This window comes from Xenia sp. Carnegie-2017, unplaced genomic scaffold (genome assembly GCF_021976095.1).
Source record: "Xenia sp. Carnegie-2017 unplaced genomic scaffold, XeniaSp_v1 HiC_scaffold_23, whole genome shotgun sequence".
Lineage (NCBI taxonomy): Eukaryota > Metazoa > Cnidaria > Anthozoa > Malacalcyonacea > Xeniidae > Xenia > Xenia sp. Carnegie-2017.
The window spans coordinates 17,697,095-17,710,998 of record NW_025813486.1 but is presented as its reverse complement, the minus strand read 5'-3'; positions in this window follow the sequence as shown (position 1 = coordinate 17,710,998).

Below are 13,904 nucleotides of genomic sequence, written 5' to 3'. Positions count from 1 at the left end.
ACAAATTTACAAAGATTTGCCTCACATATCACATCACCCACATCAAAACCTAAAAACGCTTGCCTGATTTTTGTTTTTGAGCTTACTTCATGTAAGCTATGGAGCATAAAAGACAATGTTGCCATTTGGCATCATTGGGAATGAAAGGGTTAATACACTCTCCCCACACTGATTTAATTTTCACAATCAGATTCAGATTCAGATTAGAAAGATTAGAAATTGCATGTGCTGCAGCTGTAATGCTATCAAAGCGCGACTAAAAACACGATTTTTGGAATCATTGATGTTTAGCACGAATACTTTTCCAGATATGAAGACTTAATAATGCGTTTCTTCTTTCTAAAATCATTTACTACAAAGTCTATACTAACCGTTTAATGCCACCACATTATATACAGTAGTGGATAAACGCCTAGGACTGTAGCAAAGTACCAGAACTTTTCTCCCACATATTCATCCATGCTAACCTCATGCAAACACAAACGACATAAAAAAAATGAAATAAAAACTTCTCGATAATCTATAAAAAATTGATATCAACCCAATGTTTTAGCATATCAACACGTCATGATATGTCATTCTGTTGCTATGACGAATGCTTCTCTAAGTTGCTCAGTTGCTACAGCATTAGTAATAATGTCAAACTGTCAACCGGCTTAATTTAATTAACATCAATAACCGATCGAGATGTTTTGTAAAGATAAAAGTAAGAGTAAAAGAAAGAGGTACAGTATTTTTCGTTATACAAAGCAAGCAAGGTTAATAAATTTTACTATGTAGTATGTAGCATGAAACATTTGCACTTAAAAAATAAGTTTATTTCTTTTCTTGTGTCTTTCTTTTCGTAGTCGTCAAATTATTTTCGAGAATGCACATTTTCTAATTTTCATTACATGAAGCAAAGTTTTACACACAAGATACGCATGTCTGGCAGGCAATGATGAGCATTTTAGCCATTTTTGCTATTGACGTAAATGAGATTTTTGTTGGCCGTGCATGGAAAAATTGGAACTAGCTGGTTTAAATGCTGGCTTCAAATTTTTCGCGAGGATTAGACGTCCAGTTACACTTCCATTCAACGGATCCCTAATTTCCACCCTTGAACATTAATTTCATATAGACTAAGCAGTTGTCGATTGGATTTTTTAAGATCAAAGATAATCAAACAATTTGACTTGCTTAAACTGCAAATCAAGTATTTGGCTATCGGACTAAATTGGTAGATTTGGTAATGTAAGGAATAGTGTGGTACAACAAGAGAATTCTTGTGTAGCCGCTAAAAACGTGAAGAATATATGCGCATTACGAAACGTGCTTTTTGAGGGCTTATGCTATGCTTTCATCTGCCTTAAACAGCCGATGACATAAAGATCCTTGCTTTTAAAAATTCTTAAAATACCAAAAGAAAGCAAGGACAGAGAATGTAACAGTTAGGTTAACTTAAGTAACAAATCCTTCAATGGGGGATACTTAAATACCGACCTCGAGCAAGGACTCGAGCAAGGACTCGAGCTAGGACTCGAGCTAGAGTTTGACCTTCGACTCAATTATGGACTTAATTTTAGTCTCTTACTCGGACTTGCAAAACACTCACCTTCGTAGCTAGTGTTTCATGCGCTTTTCTTAATTCACCCATGTTTTTATGGCAAAAGATCGTCTTTGTTTTTAGGCATGTTGAAAAATTCTCGCCAAAGCTATTTCAATTACCGATTTTAAATGGCTTGATCACTGAGTCTGATCCAAAACATGGATCATTTAAGCAGATCACGCGTTTAGCATATGTTATTTTATAATTTCTAATAATTCATGTTAGTGATGTTACTAAATATGTTTTGAACTTCGCCTTCAATAGTATAGTCTCAGCTGCAATACTATATTTAAATTTGTAAAATAGAAGACCATATACCTGTTTTCTCTCATTTCTAACAATCTTTGCTTTGATAGTTCGTTTAAGTTATTCCTATTGATTTATCAAGAATCAAAAGAATCAGAACAGTGTAGAATAATTTCATAACTACAATAAAATGATGAAATTTGTATTTTGTTACGAGAATTCAGAATTTTGGTCTTCGACTTTTTACACGGCTAACTTTCATAGGCGCTCATAGCTACTACTTAACATCAAAATAATAATTTATTTTCTCTTTTTAGTGATATTAGATTGGCATCTATTAAACGTAATTTTTGAATTAAGTGTAAAGCAATTAGGAAAAGTTTTGTAAAACCCAAAAAGCAAAACAAAAAAACAAACAAGAACTTTTTGAGACCTCAGGTTCCCAACCGGTAAATAACATGTATTTATAAATATTTGAAATACACTCTCATCTAATTGGAATAAACAAAATTGCATATACTAATGATTTTTATATGTAAAGAGTAAAATTATACCTGGCTATTTTTTTATTGCTGTTTTTTTCTTTCTTCTTCTTTTAAAAAGCTATTACGTCTTGTAGTGATGTGCCTTCTGTAAGATCGTATGTATATTGATCAAGTCAAACGACAGATGAATGTTGATGTGTTATGAAATAATTGTAGTCTTGAAAAATCCTTTTGCTTTAGTAATTTGATAACCACATTACTGCGTGAGTGGATAGATTTTGGCAAGATTTACCTTATGTGAACTTCCATGATGTATGAATTTCTCATTCTAAACGTTTTTGCTCTTTTTTCTGTATGTTCTAAACAGCCCAGCTTCTCGGCCTTGAAATTTAGCATACTATATGTCATACATGAAGATAGCATTGTAGCTACTATTGTGTAATCACTAATTATGATTGCTAATGATTAGATTTCACGTATTTAACAGTACGTGGAAAACAGTAAGTGTACTTTGCCATGAAAATTGATGGTGTTCTTTTTTGATTAGAATTACTACCAGCATCGCAGCATCCGTATTGCCTTAAAATTGCAATTAACTGCCTGCTTTTATGTTAATCACATGATGCATGATATACATGTGTACAAAGATGGAAAAACTCGCCCAATCCCTTAGACTAAGTGTATACATTATTATATATCAATTCTTCCAATTGTGAGAATTTATTTTTCCTGTACTGTAAGTCTCATTGGTCGAGAGTGTGTCATGTGAGATTAAAGGAATAATTGCAAGAATAATTTTACGCTCTATGTTTTCCACATTCAGGGGATTTCATGTATAGTGCTGATATTTTTCAATCTTTATAATTGAATTTTTTCTGATTTTTGCATTCCCATGCAGGTATAGCCACAGTTGTTATTAGACTTAATATATTTTTTCTCCTTCCAAGACATTTTTTCTAATCAACTCGTTTATTGCGTCAACACGTACCTTATGATTGTAACTTATTCGCCATTTTTTCAGTGGAATGCTAAAATTGAAAAATGTTTCCAGTTACTAGTTTTGTAAGCTATATGTTGAGATGGCATTCGCATATTGATCAATTTTTAAGCCTAGAACTGGAAGAAAACGCTCAAAGCGACAATTAAAAAATAACGATGCTTGTATATTTTATTAAAGTTTAAAAATGTTTTTTTATTGCAGTTTAAGGTTTTTATGATAAAAACAATACATACCACAAACGAAAACTGCATTTTCAACAACCTGAGCTTTAAAACCATTCGATAAGGAGGTGATGGGGTGACCCCGTATCACAACTTATTTTAGAGAACGTTCGATAATCTGTGCCTCGGTGACGATTAAGGTTTGATTACAACCTTGCTTCTTCATCTAATTTTTCTTCTCGTTTTTGTTTTCTATCAAAAGTTCGTTAATTATTTCCATGCTTTATTTCATGTTTATTTGTCTCACCTGCATAATTTTTTTTCCTTCTTTCTTTTTTTTTGTTTTCAAATAAGACAAACATCTGTTAGTTTTAGGGTGACTGACAAAAAATTTGTCTTCAAGTTTTTTATAATGCTAACGTTTATTGACGCTCATGGCCTCAAATTATCATCAAAAGATTGTTTCGTTTTTTTACGTGACAATAGATCGGCAGTCAGGGTAAAAGTAATTTTAGAATTAAATCTAAAAAAATATCGTAAAAAAGGAAAGAAAAGTTTGTAAGACTAAAAATGAAAATTAAATAACCAAGAAAGAACTTTTCGAGTCTTCGGGAAAATAATATTTCATCTCTACATCGACCAGAAGGTAAATAACATGTATTTATTTCTCATTTGAGTGCAAACATGTTTCGATATTATCAGAATGTCATCTTCAGACAGAATGGTTAATGTTATTACATGGCATTCTGATAATTTGGAAACATGTTTGCGCTTGAAAAAAATTGTTTTTCTCAAATGTTTTTCAAACTTGTCCCTAATTAGAAAGCGTGGTAAAATTATGAAAATCGCCTTTACTAAAAGTGTTCATTTGCAATGAGTAAAATTATACCTGACTATATAGTTTAATAGCTGTGTTTTTTCTTTATTTCTTCGTCTTGTCAGCTTTTGTGTCTTATGGATGTACTCTCTGTGTGATCGTATATAAAATAATTAGGCGATATACAAACGACAGGCATGTATCAATGCTGATGTGTGTTGAAATAATTTTTTGCGCTGCAAACTATTTTTTAAATATTACAAACTGACTGTCATATGACTATTTTAGTGGATAGCAAGACATATGTTTCGGCGTATGCTTCAAGAAGAAGACGATACGGTTTATCACTTTTTGTCAAAGCTCAAGCAAAAGGCTTTAACCTGTAACTATGGAGAATCAAGTGACGAGTTCATTAGTGTTCAAGTCATTCATAATTGTCGTTCGGTTACACTCCGAAGGATATCGTTGGAAAAGAGACAAATGCATGCTAACATTACATGGGCTACATCAAATCTCTAGTGTGTAGGAGGCCTCCTACTTCCAGGCTTGTAAGATAAACAATGATGTTCATATTGAAGTGAAAAAAGAAAATGCTTATTCCAGCTGTCATAAGCAAAAGAAGAGAAAATCTTCAAAATAACATTCAATTAGATGATAATAAATGTTTTAAATGTGGTAGAAATGGTCATTATTTTGTCAATATGCATTATAAACAGAAATAACCTGTTCAATAAATGTTTTATAAAATAGCAACAAAAGGGTAGTGGTTTAGACTAAATTCCTCTAAGCGAACGAAGGCGTAAAATTTAGTAAACAGTGACGAAAAAACGAAGTTCATACTTCTGGAAGCAAGATCAACAAACGCTGTGGCAAGGACGTTAAAGTCCAGATTCTCGTATTTTCGTATATAAAATATCAGCATTATATTATATTTTCAAAATATTCTTTTGACCATATCACACCCTTCCTTCCGAGGAAGGGTGTGATATGGTCAAAAAAGTAATATCACCATCCTCTACAAATTTTAACTTAAAGGTGACGACAAAGAATGTAACAAGTTAACATTTTTATGTTAAGTTTTGCTATATTTTTTGTCATAAAATAATTACTTATACATATGTTGATTTTTGTTTTGCTATAATAATATGCTTTAATGTTTACATATAATTTCCCATTCACCCAAACGTTTTAGATGTAAAAATGTTTCATGGACAACAAACCATTTTCATTTTATATAATAGTTGCTCATGTTTTGAGAAAGGCGACAAAGAATGGGATTAACGCATGTAGTTCCAGGAGGGCAGCAATTCCCGTTGTGACAACATACTGAATATTCAAAACAACAGTAGTATCTAGCAGCAGGACCGGGTCGAGAACAGCAAGTTTGGTTATCGTTACAATAATATCGACGACGTTGTGATCTTCCACAATATTGCAAATAAACGTCCTAGAAGAAATTCTAGCTGTTAGAAGAAGCACAAAAATCAAATTCATTAATTTGCTGTAGGTAAAATCAGTGTTGTAGCTAGTGCACCATAATTTTGTCCTGTTATGCTTAGTTTTATGTGTCAACTCTTGGCATGCAGACACAATAGATCACCAAAAAATGAGTAATGATTATTTTGCAACTTTTACATGGCAGGATTGAAAGTTGTAGGCTGGCTATGTTGGCAGTCATAATGATATTTCTTATTACAATTGTCATACAAATAGTTAAAAAGATCTATAGAACTATTAAACAAAAGCTGCAATTAAAATTAGCCCATTTGGAAATTACTTAGTTAAGGACAGCGATGAACAAAGGAGAATTTCGTTTTGAGTCAATCAGAGACTTGTTTACGTTTCTAAAAATTAGCCAATCAAAACTCGCAAAACGCAAAAATGCAAAAAAAAGGATTGAGACATTGTCCTTTGTTTGAAGCCTTTTGTGAGCTACGTTTTCGAGTAAAAAAAAACAAAACCAAAGATTCATTTAATGCAACACTTTTTCTTCAAACTCCTCGTAAGCATTTTTGAACTTTGATCTAGAACGGAATATATCGGCTGTTAAACAACAATCATTTTACACGCCCGAAGTAGCATTGGTCATGTGCTTGGTGTACAAGATTTGCCTTTTTTAATGGTGAAATTTGGCAAGTTTTCACACAATGTATAACTGTTATATTAATGAGTTTGAAAAATTTAATATTTGACACCTGTCATCCTTCTCTTGTCGGAAGTGTATCGTGTAAACCTCGAGCAACCAAGATTCTCGCCAAATTTATCAATGGCAGTGATAAATCAGAGGACAAAACTCAACGGAGTCGTCCTTGCTTGGTGATTTTTGGTAAAAAATTTTAAAGATTTGGTTGCATTTCAAGTGTGGGTATTTTATGACTAAGGTTCTGCCTTGACGAAGACAAGACTTGAATTGTCAACCGAATATTGATTGGGATACTTGCCATTGACCAAGTTCACACATGACTGAGACTTGACTGAGGCATACCTGTGACGATGCTCTCGTTGCTCTTAAGGCAAATATGAACACTCATCGCTGACACACCAATGGTGTTTCAGGCTGTTGTTGGGGTTACCTGCGGTATATCGCCGAAATGCCGTAAGAGTTGAGTTGAGTTCCCGTCAAGCATTTTGGTAAAAAGATGGGGATGAATTTTCAACGCAAGACATGGAACCAAAAAGACTCAATGTAATAATTCTGATCACTTTACGATAAAAATAAAAACTTATAGATACAATACGCAACTATCGGGATATTTATGATAAATCGTGTCTAGAATACAAAAATTAAATTCAAAAATTAAAATCCAAATTATTCTCTTTTTATCAAACTGGCTCTCCCATCATTGATGTATTTTGAAATGACTGTTAAAAGGGCCGCATAATTTGCCAATTGTAACGATATTTTCAAATTACGAAGCACTACTTTGTCAAATTCAAACTGCCGCTGAATTTTTGTGGTCTATCGGCCATTTGATTTATGTCATTGAAATGCATCGCAGGCATGTCTCAGTCGGGTCTCGGCAAAAAAAATCACAAAGCATCTCAGACTTTACTCTTCAAGAGAACATAAAAGTGTTTTAAACGCCCCATGTTTGTTGCAATCAGGCAAATCCTTTTATCTTTGACAGAATTAAATTTATTTAAACAGTGTCTTGCGTAGCAAGACAAGAAACCATCTTTATTGTATATTTTAATTAAATTTATTATCGCCAATTGTATAAATTTTCTGATCAAGCAAGTTAGGGCTAATAAATTGTGCAATCAGAAATTTCACAGAATATAATATGTTGCTATTTTAAAGCTGACCGTCAAAATTCATGTACAGTTTTAAATGTACACTTCTGCAGTTTAAGATGTTAAGTTGAAAATTTATTTCAAGTGCTACAAGGCAAGATACTTAGAATTTGTAACTTTAATGTACAAACTGCTGCTTAATAAAACAGGCCATACTCTATACCCACAGGTAAAAAAACTTTGTTCTTTTGCTTTGTAGGTTTTGATTGGTTTTCCACTAAAGTTAAATCTTATAGGAGCAATAGGATAGTCACGAATTTTTCATGATTTAATTTAGATATTTCCGTTTCGCATGCTTCTCCTGATGAGAGCAACATGTACCATACATTTCCCACGTCATTGTTGAAATGTTGGGTGATGATTGGTATATAATACTATTAATTTAAATATTGGCAAGAAAATTCCCACACAATGTATGAATGTTTACAAGGATTTTTGTCAATATTGAATGAATGCACAATTGAAAATCTTCTCTAAATTTTAGAGAAAAAACCAAGAACACTGATGCCGCTGATCAAAAACCACTTCAAGTTAATGAAATTGTTAACTGTACGCACAAATTGCAACCATCTCAGCCATTTTTGGTACCATTAAGGAAGTTTACCTTTATCATCACGCAATCTTTCCACAATGAAGGGGAAAAATGTATGGTACATGTTGCTCTCATCAGGTGAAGCATGCGAAATGGAGGTATCTAAATTTTATTTGGAAGAAGTCGTGACTATCCTATTGTTGCCTTTAATTGCCTTTTATTGTTTCAATTTCAAACTGCCGCTGAATTTATGTGGTCTATCGGCCATATGAATTATGTCATTGAAAAGCATCGCAGGCATGTCTCAGTCAGTCTCGGCAAAAAAATCACAAAGCATCTCAGACTTTACTCTTCAAGAGAATATAAAAGCGTTTTAAACGCCCCATGTTTGTTGCAATCAGGCAAATCCTTTTACCTTTGACAGAATTAAATTTATTTAAACATGAAGTTTCTTGCGTAGCAAGACAAGAAACCATCTTTATTATATATTTTAATTAAATTTATTATCGCCAATTGTATAAATTTTCTGATCAAGCAAAATAGTGCTAATAGATTGTGCAATCAGAAATTTGACAGAATATAATATGTCGCTATTTTAAAGCTGACCGTCAAAATTCATGTACTGTTTTAAATGTACACTTGTGCAATTTAAGATGTTAAGTTAAAAAGTTATTTTAATTGCTAAAAGGCAAGATAGTTAGAATTTGTAACTTTAATGTACAAACTGCTGCTTTATGAAACAAGGCCATACTCTATACCCACAGTTAAAAAAACTTTGTCCTTTTGATTTGTAGGTTTTGATTGGTTTTCCACTAAAGTAAAATCTAAAGGGAGCACTAGGTTAGTCACGTACCATTAAGGACATTTACCTTTATCATCACACAATCTTTCCACAATGAAGGGGAAAAATGTATGGTACATGTAGCTCTCATCAGGTGAAGCATGCGAAATGGAGGTATCTAATTTTATTTGGAAGAAGTCGTGACTATCCTATTGTTGCCTTTAGCTTTTACTTGAGTGGAAAACAAACCAAAACCTACAAGGTAAAAGAACAAAATTTTGTATGTCTGTGGGTATGGAGTTTGGTCCTCATTAATTAAGCGGCAGCTTGTACATTAAAGTTACAAATTCTAGGCTTTTTGCATTAAGCATTTAAAATAACTTAACAACTTAATCGTAATTTTAGCAAGTGTACACTTAGAAGAGTACATGAATTTTAACTATCCGCTTCAAAATAGCAGTATAATTCATTTTGCCAGATTTCTGATGGCAGAATTAATTAATCATAACTTGAATGATCAGAAAATTTTTACAATTGGGAATAATAAATTTAACTAAAATATAATAAAGATGGTTTCATGTAATGCAAAGCAAGAAACTTCATGTTTAATTAAATCAAATTCTGTCAAAGTTAAAAGGTTTAACGTGATTGCAAGAAATATAAGGTGCATTACGATGTTGTTCAGTCATTCTATTCACGTGGAATGTCTATATCTCCTGATCAGGACTGAGAATAAGCGAGTGTAAAATTTGTCAAACATCTGTAACCTGTCAGCTAAAATCGACTTTTTGTGAAGAGCTGCAGACGTTTTTAAGCCGTCTTAACTAAGGCATAAATACATTCAAACGAAGACGAAAATAAGTAGAACCAGCACAATGATGATGCAAACACTTAATTGAACGAAGTTACGAAGAGACGGAATGACTCATATCAAACGAGAGATGTCAAGAAGCAACCTTTCCACTAAGAAGAGTTAGTCATTTGTAAGGAGCACAATCAACAGTCGGTTAACAATTCAAGTTTCTTCTTAGTAAATGCAGAACTTTATTAATACTGTGCTAAAGTTTCTTTGTTAGCTGTAGTAATAAAGAAACAACAGATTACCAAAAAAATGAGTAATGGTAACCTTTCTTCTTTTTCATAGCAGGAATAATATTGTAGGCTGGCTATGTCGATGGTCATAATGGTATTGTTTTCCATCAAAAAATATAACCAAAATGCATGTAAATGACCTATTTTTAATTCTATGTTTAATAGTTTTTACTTCGTTTTTGTAGAAAGTCGCTGCGCATGCGCGGCTAACCACTACGCTATACTGAAAAAGTGTCTTTCCTTCTTTCTGTCTGTCTGTCCGTCGTAATCCTCGGTGATAGTCGGATTTTCGAACGATGGCGAATAATACCGTTTTGTGCGTTTGTTACTTTGACGAAAAATTTCGTGAGTTGTTTTTCATTCGACATAAAGACTATAACAATGAATCCAAGAGCATATAAATATATAGTATGTAATAACACATTTCCTATGCATGAACTGTGAAGCGTCTTGCCACGTACAAAGATCAAACAGAAGTCATTTGCAGTAAGCACAGAATCGCCAGTGGCATAATTCTAAGAAAACCTCGTTACTTTGAGAAATATTAACTAAAAACATTACGTTCCAAAAATTGAATTGTATGGTTATACGATATTCCTTGTGATCTATTCAAGCGAAAATAAACATGAGCTCCGATTCATGGGATGTACAAACAAATAATTTACTCTTCCCAAAAACTTCATTAAAAACTAATAAATAAATGTCAAGATATTATTCAAATACAGGCTATTAAGCGATCACAAATATCAATTACATCTCGTTCAAGCGACCAGTACTAACAACTTGTACTTAAGCCATGTTCACACGATACCGGATTGGTTAGATACCGGATTACTTTTCGTTGCGGATAGGCCTTGCGTTCATACGGCTCCGCTGAAATCGATACGCTTTATATCGTTTTCCGGAGCGATTTGACTCCGCTGTGGAAGTGGTATAAAAACCAATCCGATACGTTCCGTGGTCGTGTGAACGCTCGAATCCGATACGTTCCACTCTGGCAACTAAGAAGTCTGTGCGATTTTTCAAAAATGAAAGCAAACATAGCGATACAAAACTATGTTTTAAATGAATAATCCTCCAGCAAATATGATATACTTCAACGTGGCATGTTTAAGCTTTTAACAATGTATTATCGCAATGTAAAAAGCTTCTTTCTAGTATTATTGTAATGTCAACATATATTCGGTCGTATTTGGACTTTACACTCTTCCAGTCCTTGCGCCCATTCGTAAAAAACCTTAATACGCGCAAGAAAAAACTCTACCTTGTTATCTGTCAAAAAAATTTCTCATTTCTCGCGAAATATTTGAATTGGCAACCATCGTCGTTGCCGCTTGCACGTACAAATACTGGGGCGATATAAAAATTAATGTATCGTCTTACAAATCCGGCATCGTGTGAACAGAGTGCATTTTTCGTATAGGATTGCTCAGCGAATCCGGTACAAGATGAATCCGGTATCGTGTGAACAGGGCCTTACTAAGATGTATTGTTTTGTATATAGTCCAATTCGGTTTTATTTGCATTGCTTATACATTTTTGGCTTTACTCATACATACTTACAGTACTCTGTTCTCAATTTAATCAAACACTGAAAGCAAAATATTGTTATTTTCAGAAATATTTTCTATAAACATCACGGCCCAAAAAATGACTTGTATAGTTGTACGATATTGCTGTTGTCATCTATTCAAGCGGAACTAAACATGAGTTCGAATAATGGGATGTAAAAACGAAAAATTTTTCTTCACAAAACTTTATAAAAGCATAATAAATAAAGTCAAGATATTTTTCAAATGCCTGCTCACAAGCGACCACAAATAACAATTATATCTCGTTCCAGCGACCGGTATTAACAACTTTTACATGTACTGTCTGGTATATATATAGTCCAATGGATTTACAATTTTAGTTATTTTACGTCAAGTAAAATACGATATGTGACAAACTATGAATAAGAAATACTAAGGACTTATGTCTTACTGAACGATGTCTTAAACATGTCAGAAAACTTTTTTGAAACGCAAAGTGTCGTTTTTAAAAAGCAAAAGTGCTTTTAGGTAAAAAAAACTTTTAACATTTGCGAGAAATCTAAATGACGTTATTTTCCTTAATGCGAGGCTTAAGCACAGTCACGTGACATGCAATCTAAGCTAGAGCCTTCTAAAAATGCAGAAAGGATAAAACAATTAATTGGCCATATAACTAAAGAACATTTTCCAATCTTAAACAAGTTTGACGTAAATAATATTAAATATATACTTTTATTTGAATAAGGCTCATATTATCTACTTCATTTAGTAATAATGTACTTAACAGGCTACCCACATATACGCATTGCGTGCCTATTTTTACTAAATATTACGGCTTTGTTCACTTGGGTGAATTTAGCTCTCATATTTGCGCCTGCTTAAAAAAAAGAACAACATTATCCTTTGGTTGTTAATGTATAGAGCATTTGAAAATATTGCAGGTAGGCAAAAGGTTGCAAAACAGTCACCTTTATGGCTGGTGTTTCCCTAATATTGGCAAAAGATCGTCTTTCTTTTTAGGCATGTTCAAACAGTCTTGCGAATGCTATTCAAATCACCAAGTTTATCACAGGGTCTGATCAAAAACACGGGAATCAATCAATCAGATCACGCGTTTCGCATATGTTATTTTATAGTTTCTAATGATTCATGTTACTCGGTGGTTGGGACTTTGCTTTGTAGAGTATTGTCTCACCTACAATTTTCTACCCAAATTGATTAAATAACAAAAAGAGCTACATACCCTTTTTTCTTTCCTTTCTGACACCGAGTTTATCAATCTTTGCTTTGATAGATCGTTTGATTCTATTTCGATCGATTCATGAAGAATCTAAAGAATCAAAAGAATGTAGAATACTTTCATGACTAAAATGAAATGATAAAGTTTGTATTTTATTATAGAAACTCATAACCGCTAGTTAAAATCAGAATAATATTATATTTTCTCATTCACATGATATTACATTGCCCATCCATAAAACGACATTTCTAAATTGAATGTCAAGCAACTAGAAAAAGTTTTGTAAAACCTAAAAAGCAAAACAAAAAACCATGCAAGAATTTTTTGAGACCTTTGAGTCCCAACCGGTAAATAACATAAATGTATTTATACATATTTTAAATACACTCTCTAGTAATTGGAATAATCAAAATTGCCTATACTAATGATGTTTATATGTAATGAGTAAAATTATACCTGGCTATTGTTTTATTGCTGTCCTTTTCTTTCTTCTTCTTCCTAAAAGCTATTATGCCCTATAGTGATGTGCTCTCTGTAAGACCATATGTATAATCATCATGTCAAGCATGACAGGCATGTGAATGCTGATGTGTGATGAAATAATTGTAGTTTTGTAAAATACTTTTGTTTTAGTAATTTGATAGCCATATGACAGCGTGAATGGATAGAATTTGGCAAGATTTAACTTATATGAAATTTAACGACGTATGAATTTTTCTTTCTTGACAGTTTTGTTCTTTTTCTGTATGTTCTAAACAGCCCAGCTTCTCGGGGTTATCTTTAACATACTATAGGTTTCAGTGGTGCCAAACCCGTGCCAAAACCCTGCGACTATATAAAACATACCAGGGGTTACTGGGATGACGTCAAATGTATCACACGACTGAGCTTTGCTCTTTGGATAGAACTTTGCTCTATCCGGACGACCGAAACGAACGTTAAGAAATGCAAGCGACTTTTTATGGCGCAAAACGATTTGAAGAAGGAAATAACTCGCCAAAAGACTTTTCTTTGATAAACAGCAGCTGCCATTTCTAAATGTTTCGCGAAAAAAATAATTAAGCAGTCTCTCGACAGCCCTACTACGAATATATGAGAATTACATCGCTTGGGTCGTCCCAGTGGTTTTGAAAAAC